Here is a 14,418-nt window from a genome sequence, read left to right as displayed (position 1 = left end):
CTTCCCTCTTTTTCTCAATTAAAAGTGACTGAGCCCTCGTTCCTACTTGTATTCTGCACCACCATAAGACAACCACACCATCGTAATTGGACCATCGCCAAGTCACTGGTGACTGATTTCTTCCTTTTGTTTTCCATTTTTCTTGTCAATTACCCTAGTGACTAAAAGACATATTTTCTTTTCTTTTATTGGTTATTTTAGATTATCCAACCATCGATTTCACTCTATCTTTTTTCCATCGGTTATCTCGTAATGAAACAAGTGTAAGTGGAGTTTGGGATTAAAAATCCTTCGTCTTAAAATTTTGTGACATGGATGAATGGTATAGGGCCTAAATATTTTGTATTTTATTTTTATTATTTTAAAAATCATTAGTACTAATACGATCTTGTGTTAACATGAAGGACTAATTAACAAATCTTTGAGAAATCAATAGTGAAACATCACGAGTGTGATGAATCCGAACATTCGAATTTAGGGTAAGTATTGGTGAGATTTTCACATTAAATATCATAATAAAAGCCATGTTATTTGGATAGATCAGGACTAAAAGAGGTTAATCGTGTGCTCAGATTTGCAATCAAGACTAGACCTAAAAAAAACTTCTACAAGGGAGCAAATGGTTTAGATCTACATTAAGGTGTGGGATTTAACTCTTATTTTAAGTGAAGTTTAATATTATTATCTATTTTAAATTTTATTTAATTAATTAATGTGTAAGTACCTTACATACTCGTGTGGAGTTGAAAATCTCAATCTAAGTTGAAACCAAGTAAGTGACCTAAACTATTAAGTTTTGTGAAAATCCATAATTTGTGATGTGTGATGTATATAATGTTCATCTCAACTCTATGTTATGCGATTTATGGCTATATTGATATGTGATGATCTAAACATGTGATATATGTATATGTGTATGTTAAAATCCATGTTTTAATATAAATATGTATATTAAAGCATGCTAAAGTGAAAATTATGTGATATGTGAAAATGTGAGCATGATACATGCATATGTGTAAAAACTGAGAAATATGAGTTATGAGCATGAATACGTGAAAAATGCGAAAAGTGAAACATATGCGTTTAAATGGCCATATCATATGCATGGGGTGGGATTGTGAAAAGAGGAAGCTCTGTGGGAGTTTAATTGCAATTATGTGGCTATCATCGACAATTATGTGGTGGTTTATCCACGATGTGCTATGTGATCGTTCATCGGTATCTATGTGGTGTCTTGTCCACAAACTGGTCAATGGACGAGTTTTAGGGAACTCAATATTGGTGTGCAGTTGATATGGGTAGGAAATTCTATATTTGTGCATTGTTCATAAGCATTCCATGTTTGATTCAATAAATGAGATAATATGTGAATTCTATGAAAAATGCCTTGATATATTTTGATGTGTTATGTTTTAAAATAAGTGTTTGATTTTATCTCACGCTGATCCTTTTAAAGCTCACCCATGGTATTCTTGTGTCTTAGGTAATCCTTGTACTTAAGGCTTGGATTTGGATCTTTAGAGGGGCTCTCAGTATAATATGTTTTCGTGGTTAAGGATTCTGGAAATGGTTGTGTATTTTTATGGACTTTTGAACTTCTTTTGGATTTTTATTATAAACTTTAAATTGGGTTTGTTCTAATGGTTTTGAGACTTTAAAATTTTATATCATGAACTATGGTAATGGACATTATTTTGATTTAATAAGGTATTATGCATGAATTATTTTTATGTGTTTTCTAAAACGATCAAAGAAATGTTTCAATGATTATGAGACGCTACAAATATGGTTTTTAAAATCTAATGTACATCTTAAAAAATTTTAATTATAAAGGAACATATAACTTTTAAACAAAAAGTACAAGGTATTTTACAAAATCAAATGTTTTCAAAAGGTAAGTGAATTTTCTATTAAAAATCATTTTGGTCATCTTGAAGGCCAATGTAATCGCTTAGATTGGGCCATAACGTCTAGGCATGGTTTTAAGGGTTACAATAAACATGACAAAAATGGATACCCAAGTTCAAGCACAAAATATGTATATAGGAAGGAGGCACACCTTAGAGGATTGGAAGCTCTTTTCTTTTCCTCACCAAGGACTAGGCCAACTCGTCAATGGTCCCATAAGGCCATGCTTCACTGGTAGACTTGACTCTTTGACTTTCTACTCCCAACATTAAGTTTGTCGATCTAAAGCCATTAGGACTGTGTTCTTCTAAGTAGTAACAGAAAACATTCCTTACTACTATAAGCTTATCTAGCTTGAGAGGACATCCCAATTTTAAGCGATCATATTGCAATCGAGCAAGATCTGGGACAATAGGTTAACATTAAAGACAAACAGGCTTGTGAGGGATAGACCACCTTGTAGGGAAGCCAAAGTTACCCTCAAGCTTCCTCCTCACCCGTATGCACTTATGGCAATCTGAGTGGAAAAATTGAGGAAATTTGAACGATAAATATGTGGTCTTCACAAGTGCGAAAGTAGACCATTGCAGCTGAGGCTCTCTAGGTAATGACCTCCAGTTCGTAAAAGTGTTGAAACACGCCCAAGAATAGAGGCTCACAGTGTTTACCACCATCAATCAAATAAGTTATTAGGATCCTCTAATAAGGACAATTAAGCTATCCAAGCACAATTCCATAAATATTCAAAACCCCGCAAAAGAAAGGATGCAGAGGGAGATGGAAGTTTGGCTCTAGCAAGTACAATGGGAGGATGCTCGATCCCAAAAGTCACTCAACTTGAAATCTCTTTCATGATTTCAAAATCATAGGCGAAATTTGATAGTTTGATTCCCATGGATGATAAAAAATTGAACATGTCCTCATAAGTGGTTTTAAATTTGTAAAATGGCGGTTCAACAAATGTGTTGGTTCTGTGATCGGGTGACCAGTGCACACGTATGGAAGAGGATCTGTTTCCACCATGATCTCTCCTACTCCAATTGTAGGGGTCGCTTCTTCTTCCTTCAGATGATGACCTAAATTGGGACATGATGAGGATGTTGCAGGCAGTTAGAGGCGAAAAACAATTTGAGGAGTCACATAGAAGGTGAGTGGCTACCTATAATCGAGTTATCATTTATAGCTAAATAATACACAAAAAATATATGAGTTAAGAATAACAAAAAATAATACACAAAAAATAATACACAAAAAATCTATTGATTGGAATAACAAAATAAAACAGATGCAAAAAAATATAAATTGAATACTTTAATTAAATAAGAAAATCCTTGAATCAAAACTAATTCAAAAAGAATAAAAAAGTATTTAAAAAGCAGAAAAGAAAAATAACTAAAACTAATTCTAAACTACGAGGGTTTTTAAAGGCATCTAGGACAACTTGATTACATTCAACCCCTAATGTCTTATTTATAAAGGTGTTGACAGCCCAAATTAGGTCTTCGTAGAATTATTATTGCTCAGAAGAAAATAACCCCGAAATACTTGGGCAGCACGTCGACCTTGTGTCACTCCACACCTCTTACGTGGTGCGACACGACACCAAATTCCTACCCTGTGTCAATTGTTCTAGCATTGACATCCCAAGAAGCTTTTCCATCACCCAAACTTTTGCTTCCATGTCAATTGAGTCATCATACCATCATTGTAAGCACTCAATTTAACCAATTAGCACAACCTAAGGCCTGTGTCAGCCTATTGGGTCACATCACCTGCAAAATGTGTAAATACTAGATTGCTTAGAAAACAAACTCCTTAAGTACAGAATTGGCTACTACATTTGACGATAGGTCAAATACCCCTACACTTAAGTCTTTGTTTGTCCTCAAACAAACTACCAAAAATACAAAAACATAAACATAAAGCAGGAAATAAACATGCAAGAAAAAGAAAATGTAAATAAGCCGGCTTGATATAGGCGATTGGATTAGAGCATCGACGCTAGGATAATTTGCCTAAATATATAGTTCTACTTAGAAATTTAAATAATTCAACGTTATTTACACCTAAACAGATTAGTTTAATAAATTAGAAAGTACATAAGTCAAAGAAAATTAAGTATTGAGCTCCATCAAAATATACATATGAATATAATATGTATCCATATAGAGTATATTTAGTTTGAATTTTTTTTTTTCATGCTTTGAATCTAATACAGTGAAATTTCCCCAATAACTCTATATAGAAAATACTACATCCTGACTAATTAAAACTAATGCAAAAATTAAAAATCATCCACAAAATAAAGTTCAAAATCCCAAATATATTGTTCATAATTAGTCAGAATCATGATCCAACTCTACCCCTAGCTTCCAAATTCTCCTCTCTTTTTTGGGTGTGATCAACTTTATTGTTTTGGTTTGTGGTTGATGTACCATTATTTTGCTTCCTTGTTGCCACTTTGCCGCTTCCCTAAGGTTATTATCTTGAGTAGCATTGCCTTGCATTGTAGTATGCCTATTGCTTGATGCTGATCTTTCAATTTCACTTTTCATCTGGTTTGTTGCATTCCCGTTCGATGTTGTGTTGTTAAACGGTTGTGGGTATGGTGTCGTCCACAGAGTGGTTGTTATGCCATATCTTCTAGTGTAGTGTTCCGTAATTAGCTTGATGTAGGTGACTACCTTCGGACGTACTAATGCCTAAAGTGTGAATACTGCAACAAAATATAAGAGTTAGGTAGCTTCCACAAGTATACGGATCTAGTTGTAATATAGTTTGTTTACAAAGAAACACTTGGTAAGTATTCCAAGGATCGTACCCTAGGGATTGCAGTTTGGGGAAAACTACTATTAAGCCAATTACCAAAAATAACTACCAATCTACTCAAGTCACGAATTAGTATTGTTAATATGGAAGCAAGATGATAAGAATAACCAAACAATTTGAATTAAACATAAATCTACTCCTAAGTAAATGTATCGACTTCTCTTATCCCTTGTTTCAACTATGGGAGTTCCTTCACCTTATATCCAATTATTTTACTTGATTAACTATTAATGTAGGGTTCTAAATAATTGTTTACTAATTAACCTAGCAAGGCTTTTCAGCCTTTTACTAACCTAAGTAGTCAGCAAGAACTACTCACTCTCGATGAAACAATCCAGGCCGAGGTAGGGTATGGTTTTCACGGATAGACAATATCGATTTTGGATTAATTCCCACTTATATGACTTCCTAAGGCCATTAAGCCTTGGGTTTAAGTTCTTACGTCCCTAACCACTGATCTGCTAAGTGATTCTTGGTAGGCAATACTGATTTTGTGTTCATTCCTACCTAGATGACTTCCTAAAGTTGTCAATTTTAGGGTTTAAATGCACTCAACTAGATCCAACAAGTCCAAATAAAACTTTATCTGTCAATCAATTAATTAGATTAAAATAGTTGAAACATGTGAAACATGTATAATGTATAAATTGATTCTAATCTTTACACAAACATTCAATTAAAAATGTTAAAGAGATGCTCATGGATTTATCGATAAAAGCGTGGCTCCAGAACAATCTTTGCTTGCAAAAGTCTCCGGGTTGCTAACTTTCCACACTCTTGATTGTATGGAACTTGATATTCCAAGTGTTGTTCTATTTGCAAGATTTTTCTTCCAATGTTTTCTTCTGGGACTGTGATACACTACTTATTGCTTGTATTGCATCCATGTGCGATTTGAATGGCTTGGAGTTTCCATCTATGCTTTGTCTTGCTCGGTGTTATCTCACAAATAACTTATTTCAGCTTGGTAGGGGGACACGACTATATTCTGGAGAATATTTGAGGTTGGTGGCTTGGAGAGTGTTGGTTGTTAAAAAAGACATTAATAGAGGTGTTCTAGGGTGCACCACAAGGGTGCATGGTGTGACACGATAATAAATTCCCCTGTTTTGTAACGACCCAAAAATTTAAATTTTTGATTTCTTAAATTCTTTCATATTTAAGTATCTACTTCAGTGGTTAATGACCTTAATTGCGTGTTTGAGGTCATGGATTCAAATCTGACCCTTGGAAAAATTTTATTTTATTTTTTCCTATCCCAATCTCTATTCTTCTAACTTAAACACTATTTTCACTCAACTTGTGACAGAATGAGTCTTCTGGTTTAGTGGTAAGGTGTTAGCTTACCCTTTGGTCTTGTGTTTGTATCTCCACACGAGCATGTAGAAATAGTTTTACTTCCTGCGTGTGTCGTCCACATATGGTAGTGAGGTTAAATTTAAATTTAGAAATGTGAGAGGTGGTTAGTAGCGGGGTTGTGTTTTGATTTTATGCCTTAGTAATCTCCTAAAATCCCTTATATTGCTTTCATGTTCTGTCCCTTCCTTCTCGCGCTTTCTTTTTTTCTTACTCACTCTACTGTTTTCTTTTTTCATCCATTGTTACTCTTTCCCCAAATAATTTCTTTTTTCAATTTTGGTTTTTGTTTTACTACTTGCCAAGACGAACCGACACATAACTTCTGTTTATTAATATGTAACTTAGGGATTATTTAATTCTTTTTTATGTCTATTGCAAAGGAACTATATTTGGAAAGTTGATTTATATGTTGTGTTACGTTTAGGAGAAGATCATGAGACGGTTGGTTCTTCAAAAAACTGAGTTTGTTTCAAGTTGATGTCTCGTTAAGACGTGAGTGTTCTTCCATTGCAGGGTTCGTTCACTTTTGTTATTGGGTCTGTTCATTGTCGGATTTATTGAATTAATCATTTGGGTTGGTAAATTATGGTTATTAATTCATGTTGTTTGCCAATCTAGGTACTAGAATACTCGATTTTTGAGCCTAGATCAAATTTTGACCAGTTGTGTAATGAAAACCTGAGAAAAAAGAGAACGATAGAAGCCAAAATTTGGGACTATTAACACCACACAGCCGTGTGACAGCCTGTGTACTAGACTGTGTGCACTACATGGTTTGGGCTAATTGGGCAATATGGTCCATACAGATGGGTGGACCACACGACCGTGTGTGAGATCATGTGTCAGGCTGTGTGGGCCACACAGGCTGGCTATTTAGGCCATATGGGACACACAAGTGTGTGGGCTCATTTTTAAAAATTTTACTTTGAGGTTGTATTTGTCGCGAGATTCAAATTTAATTCATCTGTAAGGCTCGAATGGTATAAATGTGACTTTAAAGCATGCTTTATGATATTCTGCTTTTGTTAATCATCGCTTATGAATGCATGAAAAGCATGTATGTGTATATTAGCATGATATGTTTATGCTAGCATCATCTGGATTTGTGGTGTAAAGCATGTATGTTTTCCATGAATATGACATTTGTTTGATATATGTGCATTGGGGTTAGGATTTTGATTATGGAGGAAATGTTGGCAGTATAATTGAACTTCCTTATATGGTGGCTCAACCACGTATGTCTGTATCTGGCGGATTACCGCATTTTGATCTAGAACTAGTCTGCATATATTCTGTAAAACAGCATACGGTCACTTAGCAGTGTTTGGGGATGGATGGGTTTAATGCCCTAATTGGTGTGTAGGGATGGTCAGAGATGGTGTGTAGCAGATGGGGGTAGGATATGAATATGCTTCTATTATGCATCTAAATCTGTATCTGCTACGCATCTATGTCTGTATTTGCTCTTTAATTCATTAAAACATGTGCTTCTAATTTATTATATAAAATGTGTTACACATTAAGCTCGCAAGCTCACTTTCTGTTTGTTTGGTTATTAAGTAATCCTCAAGCATAGAATGAATTGGTGTGGTGGGAGCTCAGTTTTACATGTTTTTTTCATATTTCCTTAAATATTATTAGTTGATCTATTTTCATTCTGTGGGACTATTTTGAATTTTTGGGATTGTTTTAAATTCAGCTTTTGTTCTATTTTTCATTCCAAAACGTTTAAACGGTTTTAGATGAAACTAAATTTCTATTGCAAATGATGGATTTCAAAACTGAAATACATTTTTCAAGAACTTTATGTAACTAAGGATTCTGCTGCAAAACAAAGGAATTTAATAAGTAAACATTGGAAAACTAATAAATTATTTAAAAATGGAGTTTGCTTCAACTAAACTAGAATTTTTCATTCTGCATGATTGCTTGATAGTTTTACTATTCCAAATGGTTTCTCAGCTTTCAAAGGAATTGGTGACATCTCCAAATCTGGTCATAATGTCTAGGCCAGGTTTGGGGTGTTACATTTGGTGGTATTAGAGCCTAGGTTCAAAACTCGGGCTGTGATGTTTGGGTTCAAATTTTTGTGAAAATTGTTTTTGAACAAAATATTATTTCTAGTTATATTTGAAAAATGAGATTATAGAATACCAAGTCTCCAGCATCGATCCTGTAAGTACTTCTGCATTAGCTAAACTTTTAGTTTCAAAAAGCATTGTGATATTAGAATTACTCTGCTGTAGTTAAAGACTATAACAACTCTGTAAAATATTCTGATAAAATTCAAGACATAAAATATTTGATAACGAACTTCAAAATTGATAGATAAAATTTTGGAAATGTAGATAATTTACAATGAGTACGCCTGGAACTTGTAGACGAGGTACTCGTGGGCGTAGTGGGAGCTAAAGAGGGACTCGAGCAAAGCTATCCTCGATGGGTACGCCTACTACTAGGAGAGGGTCCCAGACTCAGATGGTGCAGGACGACTTATTGTCCCAAGCCAGGTTAAGAGTTCTTGAAAGGGTCGCTAGGACCCAATCTGGATTTGGGAACCATGGGACGGTAACTGAATGACTCCGATCTAATGGATTAGAGTTATTTAGGGGTGTTTCTGGGGTTGCCTCAACTGTGGCCAAGTATTAGTTGGTGGCCATAGAGAGAATTATGAATGATTTAGATTGCACTCCCATACAAAAACTAAAGGGTACGATGTCCTTGTTTCATGATGAAGCCTATCAATGGTGGCTGACAGTTGATGAGGGTACTCAGCCCGAGCAGATAACCATAGATGCGTTCCAGAACTAGTATAGTTGATGAGGGTACTCAGCCTATCAGAAAGCCTTCCAGAACTAGTACGTTGGGGCGAGTTATATAGAGAACCATAGATGCGAGTTTATGGGGCTAACTTAGGAAGATAAGACTGTGGCCAAGTATGGGGCCTAATTCTTGAGGCTAAGCAGGTATGCTCGTGGGTTGGTAGCGATTGACTATGATAAGAGCATCCGATTTGAAGAGTGGTTGAGATATGATATAAAGGTATTGGTGGCTCCATAGAGGGAGTGAGTCTTCAAAACTCTGGTGCAGAAGGCTAAGATTACCGAGGATATTAAGCGCGCAGGGCATGAAAAGGGAGAGAAAGAGAGCGGCCTGAAAAAATTCTAAGAGGGATTTGAGTCGTTCCTGCTTTGGTTAGCAGCCTAAGATATTGGCCAAGTTTTATGGGCCTCTGCAAGTTGGGGCTACAGTTGCTACCTCAGAGATTCAATTGTTCAGAGATTGTGGTAGGCTATATGTCTGGGTTATCTTGACAATAGGAAGAAAGAATTATTGTAAAATGTTATCATCCGATTGATAAGATCGACTCATTTGTTTTAGTTAGAATGGATAATCACTTAAAAAGTTAATTGAGTTGTATGCATTGAGTTTATCCCTAGGTTTGGGAATAAATGTTGCAATTGCATGGGCAAATAGACGGACAATCAGAATGGGAAATTCACATTGTAGAAGACATGATACAGGTATATATCAACTAGGTCAGTGATAACCGAGTAATATTATTATAGGTTAAAATCGTCTTGATAGCAACAGCTATCACACTTGTATTTAGATGATATTGTTTGAAGCTTTTCATGAAATGGAACATTTTTCGGTTGGAAGTTACAGTTGCAAATATGTCAGAAACATCAGTTAGAGTCTATTATGAAAATTATGAACTTCAGCTAAATGCTACGAATTGTCTAATGTATCTGAAATCTTATGATCTGGGTTTTTCGGTTATGTTTTGACAGATGGTTGGAGGAATTCTTCGATAGTTGTACTACTAATTATAATGTTATGACAGGAAAGCATCAAAATTTTTTAGTTAAGTCAGGTATCTATTTCAGCCTCAACTAGAGAAGAATTTGTTGTTTATAATAACGTTTCATTCAAATGATCTGGAATTAAAATGGGTTGAATATCATAAAGTGGAGATGTCTGTTATATCTATAAGTTCAGGTATAGCATCAAGTTCTGATATGAGTTCTAATTGGGAACGGGTTATGATCAATTTTGTTTTATGGACTACCCTTAAAAAGGTGATAGAAAGACTTGATCCAAAAAACTATCATCAGGTGAGAAATTTCAAGGACGAAATTTTTGTAAGGGGGAGAGTTGTAACAACTCGTTTTTAGTGGTGCCAGAATAGTAGTTTCGGGGCCACAAATTTGACGTGTGAATCCTTAAATATTATTATTTAATATTTACGAATTATATATGATGTATTAATAAAATTTGATTTAATGATTTTTGGTTAAATGGAAGAACAATTAGGTTCAAGTGGTTTGACCCTAAAGTCAAGTGGTTTTAGAAAATAAGGTATCGGGATCTCATTTTTATAAATCTAAGCGTAAAATTTTTTATAAATATTTACGGAGTGTTATTAAGGGTGTATTAAAGTTTCGCTAAGAAATTTTAACGTTTAGATAGTTAATTAAGCAAAAAAGAACTAAATCGTAATAGTTGAAAAAAGTTAATCGCTATTAGTTTGAAGGTGTTAATTGATTAAAGAAACATAATTGGATGGCCTTAATGGGTAAATTACCGATTCTTAAGATGGTGTACGGTTTAAGTTTTAAATTCTTTTAATTTTATATGTTTTATAAGTTATTTTATTATTAAAATAAAGAATAAAAAGTTAATAAAATAAGAAAACATAATGTTTTCTTCTCCATTTGCTTGTTGATCATCGAATACTCCATGAAAACATATTCAAAGTTCGGCCATGGTTAAATATTTGCATGGTAAGCTATTTTCACCCGTTTCTAATAATTTTTATGATTTTGAGATCATTGCAATTAGGTCCAGCTAACCCGTACCTTCATTTTCAAATTTGTTAAAGATTTTGAATGTTATCATAGATGAATCTTTGTGATTTTAGATGTTAAATGATGAATTTGAAGTATTAGTTGTTATTTATAAGTATTTTGTTTAGTTATTTTTGATGAATTTAACGATTAGGGATTAAACTGTTGAAATAGTAAAAATACAAGGACTTGATGTGAAATTGTTACAAGTATGGGATGTAATGAAAGCTATGAACATTCGGTTGGCATGAGTTTTCAATAAAATTGGTTTATTTGCATGATTTGGAATAGGGACTAAATTGAATAAAAATGAAAGTTTGGGTAATTTTGTAAAAATGTCAAAAATGACTAAATTGCATAAAATGAATTGGTTTTGCTATCTGAATTAATGAATTTAATGAAAATTTTAATTTAGATCAAGAACGAGTGGAAAATCAAGGAGAAGAGAAAAAAATTACCAAATATCCTCAGTACTTAGTCATTATTGCAATTTAGTCAGGTAAGTTCATACAAACTATAATTGCTTTAATGTTGCTTGGATTGAATATTTATTATGTTGTTTTGATGTAAATGAATCAATATGTACACATGTATCAATGCTATGATGAATTGACGATTATCGAGCCCCTTTTGAATCTTAGGAATATATAGGATACAAATGACATGTCATTAGGGTTACCATGTTTCAGGTGCTGGTCCTAAATGTTCTACTGATGGCTGAGTTCCAGCATTTTTTGCAGATACTCGTCAGCTTGTGTGAGCTGCATTATGTAGCTTACATTCTGACCGTTAACTTTTGTGAGCAGGCCCATTTTATGGCTCGAGTGAGCAATGAGATAAAGGAAAAGGAAGAGAAATGGTTTCGACCATATATTTAGCACACTTTGTGTGAGCTTTCCCACACATCTAATATTATTTAAATGGTTCAACGGGCAGAAAAGGGAAATAATGGTAAGTATTCAAATGAGTTGTGTCATGAATCTATGAAAAGGAATTGAAAGGAAATGTTCAATGAAAGTATATTTATATTCATAAATTTGATGATTTCAAGTGATGTTGTTCATGTGTAATGACTTATCTTATGATATTTCAAGTGCATTATGTGTATATGCAGTACCATGTGTTATTGATAATGCTTAGACTTGTGCCAAGCTTATGGTTGAATTATATCATGCTTAATTGTAATGTTACACATTGAAATGGTAAGTGTCCAAATGGAAATATGCTTATGTTCATGAAAATGTGGTATGAATCAAAAGATGTATCTTCTAATGAAATGGTTTATCATGTGGTTGATCCCAAAAGTGTTATGTATAAATGCACTAACTTGAGTATTGATGATAATGTTTAGGCTTGTGTCAAGCTTGTGGTTATGGTTGATGTTATTCTTATGTTTTGTATTATGCAAATGAAACGGGTAAGAAAAGGTAATGAAATGGTAATGAAATGGTAAGTTCATAATTGAGATGTAATATGATGATAAAAGGATTGATGAATTGAATGACGTACTTATATGTGAGAAATTTTCTTATGCTATGGATGAATTTACCCATGTGATGAATAAATACACTAATTAATGAATTGATAATGTTATTTAACTTTATGCTAAGTAAATGGAAAGGAAAGTAAGTAAATGGAGTACTTCATAGTCTTATGAAAGGTTAATGGTTGTGTAAAAATCCTATTATGTTAAGAATGAAAAATATGTGTGATGTTGATAGAATTTCTCATTTATGAGTTGATGGTTAAGTAGTTGATAAATCTTGAGGCATTGGTATAAATTTATATTTAATCTATAAAGTTCATTATTGAAATGGAATGTTATGTTTAAAGTTTATTTGAGTTTACTAAGCATTTATTGCTTACGTAATTATTTTCCTTTACTTTACAAATTATCAGAAGCTCTACCGATTGGAAGTTCATCCGAGGTCTATCACACTATCCAATGATTATACCAGTAGTTTTTGATGTTTTAGCCAAGGTTATAATTGCATGTATAGGTGGAATTATGTTTAAAGTTTGGTTTGAATGCTAATGGTTGATTTTGGCATGTATATTTGTTATTATAGTTGGTACACTTTTGGTACTTATGGCATCATGTTGGTGTTTGACAATATAGTTAAGTTGATGCATGTTTGTAAATGTCAATTTGGTATGTGATGAAGTAATTGTAAGGTGGTCAAGTATAGTATTTTTGAGATGGATATGAACTAGATGTGTTTGTATGAAATAATGTCGATTATGCATAAGTTTAGGTATATTTTCTTGATTGTGATTGAGGTGCCTAAATGGCATATTGGTTGGATGGATTAATGACCTATTGATTTGGTCTTATTATGTATGTTTTGGTATGTTTAGGTGCATTGATTATATGTGTATGTTGTTTATAGATACATGTCTGAAATGGGTGAAGGAAATGGCTTGATTTTGGCCAATTTCTTGTCCACACAGGCCAAGACACGGGCATGTCTCTCAGCCGTGTGTGACACACGGCCATGCGACACTACCGTGTGTCCCTTGTAGGTTTTAAAGGTTCCACATCATGGAGTTACATGGCCTAGCACATTGCCTGGCACACGAGCGTGTGAGGTCATTTTGAGTATTACACGACCTGGCACACGAGGGTGTGGCTTGGCCATGTGACCCAAGTCAAAGAGTTACACGGGCATGGACATGGGTTAGGACATAGTCGTGTGTCCCTATTTCAATTGTTATAGGCCTGAGACACGAGCATGTGTCTCAGCCGTGTGACCCCTGTAGTTCAATTTTTCTAACGTTTTCTTAAACATTTCAAATGTTTCTAATTTAGTGCCGAAGAGTGCTCGATTAAGGGACGATATTCATATATATAAATGGATTGTGCTGTGATTATTATAATGTTTTGAATTAAATGTTTTTATGTTACATTTTTACGATAATTCTCTTTAACCCTATTCCTGCAAATGATAGGAGTTAGGGGTGTTACATAAGTATTTCGAGAATCGTACCTAAGGAATTGCAAATTGGAGAATTTCATTATTAAATTAATTTCCGAAAATAATTACTAATCTAGTCAATTTACAAGTTAGTAGTCCAAATCCAAATTAAAATCTTAATTAAATTAATTATCCTAAAATAACCTAATTAAATTAATGAGTCTAAAATAACTTAATGAAATTTCCTATTCATAGTGTTGACAATGCGAGTTCCCGGCCTATTTTCAATTAAATGACTAATTATCAATTAGGTTACTAATTACACTTGATTTATCACCCTTAGATAAAAATGCCCTCTCGATCTCATATTTACTAAAGATTACCACCTAACTCACCTTTTTGGTCTCTTCCTAGGCATACAGATACCCTTTCGGTCTCACCACTTGGCACAAGTTATACTCGATAGGATACCCTCTCAGTCTCACCTGTCTCGGTATTCTAATAGGGGCATCACTCCCTAATATACTAAGCATTCTTCAATAAGCACTTAATTTTAG

The sequence above is a fragment of the Gossypium hirsutum genome, chromosome D10 (assembly GCF_007990345.1).
Source record: "Gossypium hirsutum isolate 1008001.06 chromosome D10, Gossypium_hirsutum_v2.1, whole genome shotgun sequence".
Lineage (NCBI taxonomy): Eukaryota > Viridiplantae > Streptophyta > Magnoliopsida > Malvales > Malvaceae > Gossypium > Gossypium hirsutum.
The sequence above is the reverse complement of the archived record's forward strand: the minus strand, read 5'-3'. Positions refer to the sequence as shown.